The sequence below is a fragment of the Apium graveolens genome, unplaced genomic scaffold (assembly GCF_009905375.1).
Source record: "Apium graveolens cultivar Ventura unplaced genomic scaffold, ASM990537v1 ctg7678, whole genome shotgun sequence".
NCBI classification, from domain to species: domain Eukaryota; kingdom Viridiplantae; phylum Streptophyta; class Magnoliopsida; order Apiales; family Apiaceae; genus Apium; species Apium graveolens.
Window position 1 is genome coordinate 23,002 of NW_027420533.1, and position 8,435 is coordinate 31,436.

The following is an 8,435-nucleotide window of genomic DNA, read 5'->3' on the forward strand; positions in this document are numbered from 1 at the left end:
AGACCTATGCCCCATTTTATCACAGTTGAAGCACTTCCCTTGAAACTTCGACGGCTTCGAAATTCCTCCTTTGGGTGCCAGCTTTCCCTCTTTCCCAAAATTGTTCTTCTTGGGCTTGGAGCTCTGGTGCTCCACCACATTTTCCTTTTCAATGGAAACATTAGTTTTCCTCTCGTATCCTCTGTTGTCTTCTTCGATATGAAGTCTAACGATAAGATCCTCCATAGACATCTCCTTACGCTTGTGCTTAAGGTAGTTATTGAAATCTTTCCAACCAAATGACAACTTTTCAATCACAGTAGCAACACTACAAGAAAAATGTTAATAGACATCACACATTAGACATCGGTTATGTTTGCCACTGATGTTAAAAGAATTTATAACATCATCCCGTGTTTTTCTGATGTCATTTTAATTCGAAGAAAAAGTTATTTTAAAACCGATGTGTTAGGTCCCAATGTGTTTGTAGAAGGGGGGTTGAATACAAATAGTACCAAATAATCGAATAAAATGTGGAATAAAAATTGAAACAAAATTCAAGTTAAATAAGAATATTATTAAACTTGAAAGGTGTTACAACAAAGATATCGATTACAAGGAATTAATCTCAAATTAATTATCACAAATCTAGAATAAATTCGACATGAACTTTTTCTATTTTTGTAATAAAAATATTCAAATGCTAAACGCAATTTGAGATTAAGTTCTAGGGATTTTGATCCGCTAGATTGTTACACAAGAACAAGATAAAGATTTCTAGTTGATTGGATTTAACTTTACAATCTAGAAATTTATCTTGAAGTTTTGCAGAGAAGATGAAATATTGTTCTGCTTCTTTTTCTTTTGTTCTCGGGTTCTGTATTATTGATTGAATATTAATTGAATGAACTGCTTCTGCTTCTTTTAATCAATCAACCGAATAAAATTGAACTGGCAAGACAATCCTGAGCTCAGCAAGACAATCGGTAGGACTATCCTTAGAACTAGCAAGACAATTAGAATGAACTAGCAAGACTTTCGGTATGACAATCAATTGTCATACCGATTGTCATAGTAGTTCAAACAGATTGTTTTTGCTGAAAATAAATAGATTTAAATCCTATAAAAATTCTGGTAAGACAATCCTTTTGAATTAGCATGACTTTCGGTATGACTATTGATTGTCATACTAATACAATCAGTTGTCTTGTTGAATTAAAACAGATTTTTAGACCAATTTAAATTCTGAAAATTCTTAATATTAATTCAGAATTAATTAATCAATTAATTTAATTAATCAAATAAATTAATCTTTTGCAGATATAATTTATTTTCTTAATTAAATTATATGACTTAATTAATTAATAGAGAATTAATACTAATCTTGAGCATCATCTATTCTTCTGTATATCTTCTGAAAATCACTGAAATATATGAATCAATTCCACCACTTCAATGTTGACACTCGATGTACTGTCTGGTTCATGAGTGACTAACTTCCGTGACGTTTCTTCATGTCTTGACTTTGACACTTTGATTTTCTTCAGATTAAATCCTTGTAATTAATGATACTCTGACGAGATCTCTATCACTTGATTAAATCCACGATCTTGATTTATATCACTGAGGCTTGATCAATTTCTTGAACTTCTTCCAGTGAATTAACTCCTCAAGTCTGTAGATGAACCTTGTTTCTGAATCCTCTGACGGATGTTACTTTGCGAGATCTCTCTAACGGTAGATCCACTATTTACTTATTACATTCTTATTTGAGTTGAGTTGAATCCTCGAATATACAAATAGGCTATGACATATGACTTACAATCTCCCCCTATTTGTTTGTTAGACAATAACACACAAATATCTAGAGGATAACTCAACTAACAAATAAGAAAAAGATATAAAAATAAATACAAAGTAAATAGTAGAAAAGTTCTGGACTAGATTTAACATTTTCCAGATTCCAGGTAGATGTTCCTCTAGACTGAACATATCTTCAAGTAGTTCCATCTTCATTTGTACAACCACATTTCCTGTTGAGAAGCCCATATCTCTCTTGCTTCTCCCCCTATGAGAATCAACTGATTAAAGAAGATCACCTTCATTTACCACCTCTCCCGTACAATAGGATCCGCAGATAAAAACCAATGGTACTCCCCTTTTGAAAACAATTTCTTCCCTTACTAGAAAATCACCTTGTGTTTACCACCTCTCCCGTACAATAGGATCCGTAGTTACAAACAACAATGGTGTGGTGTAGTGTACATATGATCTTTTTCTTCCTCCCTGCTATTTCTCCACCTTAGTTGAGGAATCCTCCAAACTATTACTTAAGCTTTTATCTCCCCTTAAAGAAGGAATGTATGCCGTCGTCTGAAGGAGTTCTCATATTTTACTTGGTTGGAAAAGAAATAACAAGAAGTTTCACTTTCTTCCTCACTGTGAGTGTGTGATTCTGTTTAGTGTACCTCACATGTGTTTCACTCTTCTCTCCACTCGTGTTTACACTCATTCTCACAAGTGTATCACTCTTCTCTCATAGCTCCATAATCCAGCTGTACCTGCAAGGAAAATCACCTTAGCCATTCTTAAGGAGGTCACAGGTGGAGCAATGGGAGTTCACAAATCCCCATCCTTGTTAAACTCGTCAGATGAATCTGAGTCATAATCTACATGTTGTTAGTTTCCCTTTTAGGGTTCCAGATTTGAATTATGGGAAGGTAAACAATGATCCAACGAATTTAGCATAAAGATCAAAGTCCCCTTCTAATGTCTGTGAAGACATTTCCTTGTGAATTATCTGGTAATATCTGAATCATTGTCAACAAGTTTCCGATCTGCGCCTATGTCAGATCCACTATCCGCAGATGCATCCAGGGGATTTAAGCCTGGGGAGGTAGACACTGACCACTGACATATGGCTTTTGGATCAGTATCCTCTCCTAACACCTGTAAAGGCAATTGGTCCATTAACGAACCTTGAACAATCGAATCTGACCTTAAAATGGTCGAAACTCTTGTTTCCGTCAACTCATCCTTTGTGTGTGTAGCCTTTCCTTGTGCATTAAGAATTGTTTATATTTGAGGTGGTGACACTACATAGGATACCTTGGCCGACAGGCAAATTTCAATAGACGCACCCTGTTGAGAGAATGAATCTAGTAATTGTTTTTGTGCCTTTTCAACCATTACATCTTTTTGAGAAGATGTATGGGGGTTAGCAATTGTCTCGGTTTAAATACTACTCATCTTTGTAGGAATTAGAGCTACTGGGTTGACTACAGAACCTTCCTTATGTGGTGCACTAAGGCACTATCTCCCTCACGCTTATTCATACTACATTTAGTGGTAAGAGAGTGTTGGTTGGTTCTGTTTTTATGTTTGTCTTTACAGTCTGGGATAGACATTGTGGGTTTTCAACCTCATTACTGTCAATGAAAGAAAGTCATTGGAGACTGAACCTGTAACACATAATATATGGCACTATAGAGATAAAATATATTTAAGATTTATAATGAATGAAAATTATACATTTAATCTTTTGAGAGTAATGATGTACAATAGTGATTTCAAAGGATTTTACATGAAATAAGAAATCACTAATGTAGAAAGAAGTTTGATTTTGTTTTTTAATATGAATGAGTTTTTGATAAAACATTGATCACTTAGGGTAAAGTCTAAGTAATTCTCATTCATGTCAAAAGCTTACAAATATCTGCAACATAATGTTAACAACATATCATTGACCGATACTTGTCAAGTACTTTAGATACTAATTATTATGTTGCATAAAATTTAAAATAAAATAAAAATAAAATAAAAAAATAATACAATACAAATAATAATAATAAAAACAAATATCAATGAATTAAATACCAAATATCTATCAACAAGATATCAACATTCAATTTCATATATCATACAATATTTACAATTACAGAAAATACAAATAAAAACTTATATAAATATAGCAAAAATATAGAAACTATTTACAAGTTCAATGATAACATTACCAGCTTGCAAACAGCCATATCTCTCGGATAAACCTTTGCTGTTATCTCCAAAGGTAACTAGGGGGCCAGCTTTCTCAATCCACATTTGATAGCAGGGCTCTATCTCCGGTCATATGACTTGATGATCCACTTGTCAAGAATCCACACTACCGGTTACACCTGTATACTGCCCTGCACTTTAAATGGATTAGACCTTCTTCGGAACCCAAACTTGGTTGGGCCCGTCATACTTGTAGAATTGTCCTTTGTCAGGCAAAACAACATTTTTAATTTTAATGGTCTCAACATTCTTAATGACTGAACATTTGACCTTATAAACAGCCTTAACAAATTTTTGTTTAGGCTTAGGCACAAATGTCTCCTTTCTAGCCTTAGAAGGACTAGCAGTCTTAGACCTATCATGGTTCTTGTTATTCACATGCTGACGACGAGTAGTCTTATCATTAGAAACATGCTTACCATTAAAATAAGCATACATCATATTAAAAGCACAAGACATATAATTAGAAACACCACATGCTTTATGAGAGTGATTAATAGCAGGCAATTTATGCATGGCAGACATGGCATTTTTGTTATCCAACTCATGTGTGTCTGAGTTAGTCTCAGTTGCTTTCATAACTTTGACTGGAACTTTTGACACACTTGACTTGGAAACAACCTTCTCATTAGCATGATCTTCAGCACATATTTCTTCCTGAATAACAGAAGAGGTCGCATCAAATGGTTCAACAATTGATGGTTTATAGAGGGGTTCATCAACACCCTTAAGCACATGTGGTACTTCCCTCCCTTTAGCACAGACATGAGGAGGGGAGTTTATGCCTAATTCTCCAATAGCAGCATTGTAATCATAACCTATTCCAGATGTTTGATTAACAGCTTGCCAACTGTAGAACTCTTTAGCCTTCGAACAAGAATTGAAGTAGGCTCTAACCTTAGTCTCAAGACCGGTGATCTTGTCTTTGAGAATAGTTTCGAGTTTTCTGTAACAGTCAACTCTATTCCCTAGAAAAGATACTTGTTCTTTTAATTTATCTTGATTAATATGCACAAGTCTTAATTCATTGACCTCTTTCTCAAGGTCTTTGATCTGTAAACTTAACAGTTCATTATCACGACCTGCATTATTTAAGTTGCCTCTTAGATGATAAACCATTTCAGCATCAGAAATTTTTACCTCTATTCTTGACGATGAAGCTTTTCCATCAATAGCCATAAGAGCAAGATTTCCTTCTTCTTAATCTTCACTGTCAGTATCATCCTAGCTTCTTCCCTTTGCCAGATAAGCCCTTTCAGAGTTCTTTCTTACTTGCTTTGGCTTCCTACATTCTATGGCAAAGTGTCCAAACTCATTGCAGTTATAGCATCTGATGGTGCTCCGATCAACCATCCCTATTTTGTATCCACCACTGCTGGTGTTAGAGGATGAAGATCCACCTTTCTGGAATTTGTTGTAGTTGGACATGTACTTGAACTTAGGATTTCTCTTGAATCTGATATGGGGGAATCTCTTGACAATTTGGGCCATTGACTCATCTTCCAATTGCTCCAGCTCTTCCAAGGAATGAAAATCATCACTTGATTGATTTGTAGTAGGAGGATCATATTCTGCTACTAACATATTTTCCTCAGCCTTGGAACACTGTACCATTCTCTCCAATTGTTGAGATTGCTGTTGTTGTTGACCTTCAGCTACAAGTGTAGTAGATGTGCTGACCATTCTATCCTTCCCGTAGACTTCCTTCTGTTGAATCTGCTCCAACTCATAGGTTTTTAACACTCCATAGAGCCTGTCCAAAGAAATCTCACTCAGATCTCTAGCTTCTCTAATGGCAGTGATTCTATATTCAAGATGAGTTGGCAGTGTTAAAAGGAACTTTTTGTTGACCTCCCTGATTGAATAAAATTTTCCATTGATGTTCAGTTTGTTGATCAACGCATTGTACCTCTCAACCACTTCAATAATTCCTTCTCCTGGATTTGATTTAAAATGTTCATACTCAGAGGTTAGGATCTCCAGCTTGTTCTCCCTAACTTCCTCTGTGTCTTCATTGATCACCTCAATAGTTTCCCACATGTGTTTGGAATTTTTACAGTTCATCACATGTCTGTTCATCAAGGGATCAAGGGAATCAATTAAAATTAATTGAAGGCTGGCATCCAAGGAGACTTCTTCCTTTTCATCAGGAGTAAGATCTTCAGGATCTTTAGGATAGGTTCTGGCTTTGGTGATCACAACATCATCTACTATCACCTCCGGTTCAATAACCATCGGAGTTTTTATCCCCTTCTTTAACAAGTTTGAATATTTGGGATTTGCCACTTGTAAAAACAAGAGCATCTTCTTTTTCCACATAATATAATTCTCTTTATCAAATTGTGGAATTTTAACGGTTCCAACTTTTTGTGAAGTCTTTATGAATTTTTGAATGAATAAAAATTCAAGGAGTTAAAAAATTACAAAAGTCTAGGATCTTGATTTGTTCGTTAATCAGAAGGCTCTGATACCAATTGTTAGGTCCCAATGTGTTTATAGAAGGGGGGTTGAATACAAACAGTACCAAATAATCGAATAAAATGCGGAATAAAAATTGTAACAAAATTCAAGTTAAATAAGAATATTATTAAACTTGAAAGGTGTTACACCAACGATATCGATTACAAGGAATTAATCTCAAATTAATTATCACAAATCTAGAATAAATTCGACATGAACTTTTTCTATTTTTGTAATAAAAAGATTCAAATGCTAAACGTAATTTGAGATTAAGTTCTAGGGATTTTGATCCGCTAGATTGTTACACAAGAACAAGATAAAGATTTCTAGTTGATTGGATTTAACTTTACAATCTAGAAATTGATCTTGAAGTTTTGCAGAGAAGATGAAATATTGTTCTGCTTCTTTTTCTTTTGTTCTAGGGTTCTGTATTGTTGATTGAATAATAATTGAATGAACTGCTTCTGCTTCTTTTAATCAATCAACCGAATAGAATTGAACTGGCAAGACAATCCTGAGCTCATCAAGACAATCGGTAGGACTATCCTTAGAACTAGCAAGACAATTAGAATGAACTAGCAAGACTTTCGGTATGACAATCAATTGTCATACCGATTGTCATAGTAGTTCAAACAGATTGTTTTTGCTGAAAATAAATAGATTTAAATCCTATAAAAATTCTGGTAAGACAATCCTTTTAAATTAGCATGACTTTCGGTATGACTATTGATTGTCATACCGATTGTCATACTAATACAATCAGTTGTCTTGTTGAATTAAAACAGATTTTTAGACCAATTTAAATTCTGAAAATTCTTAATATTAATTCAGAATTAATTAATCAATTAATTTAATTAATCAAATAAATTAATCTTTTGCAGATATAATTTATTTTCTTAATTAAATTATATGACTTAATTAATTAATAGAGAATTAATACTAATCTTGAGCATCATTTATTCTTCTGTATATCTTCTGAAAATCACTGAAATATATGAATCAATTCCACCACTTCAATGTTGACACTCGATGTACTGTCTGGTTATGAGTGACTAAATTCCGTGACGTTTCTTCATGTCTTGACTTTGACACTTTGATTTTCTTCAGATTAAATCCTTGTAATTAATGATACTCTGACGAGATCTCTGTCACTTGATTAAATCCACGATCTTGATTTATATCACTGAGGCTTGATCAATTTCTTGAACTTCTTCCAGTGAATTAACTCCTCAAGTCTGTAGATGAACCTTGTTTCTAAATCCTCTAACAGATGTTACTTTGCGAGATCTCTCTGACGGTAGATCCACTATTTACTTATTACATTCTTATTTGAGTTGAGTTGAATCATCGAATATACAAATAGGCTATGACATATGACTTACACGATGTCTAAAGTTACCTAAAAAAATTCAATTCGTGCCCATCTTTATATTTCCCCCCTTAGTCAAAATTTTCCCCCATTATCCTAAAATTTCACCCCGCTCATTAGCCAATATTTTGGTTCCCCCATTATTTTCCCTTTTTGGACATAACAATTCCTCACCATCTCCCTCTTAGCACTCCTCTCTCTCTCTCTCTCGACTAAACACTCCTCTACCCCGTTCAGTTTCACCTCGACAGCTCACTTCACCATCTGAATTCCACTCATCTCACCTCTTCTCAGCATCTCACCATCTCTCTGTGTTCATCATCTCAATTCAGCTAAAGCTCGGTTGTTAAGCTTTGTAAGCTTATCTCATCTTTATTCTCAAATCGAACTAGTGTTCTCCACATGAAGACAAAAATTATAAATTGGGATTTTTTTTATTCAAAACCCTAATTTATTAAATTAGGTTTTTTTCAAATCGGAACCCTAATTTGATTATATGTCCTGTGTATAGTGCTTTTATTTAATTCAATGTATTTTGGAGTTATTAATTCTTTTTAAATTTTTGTATATAAAC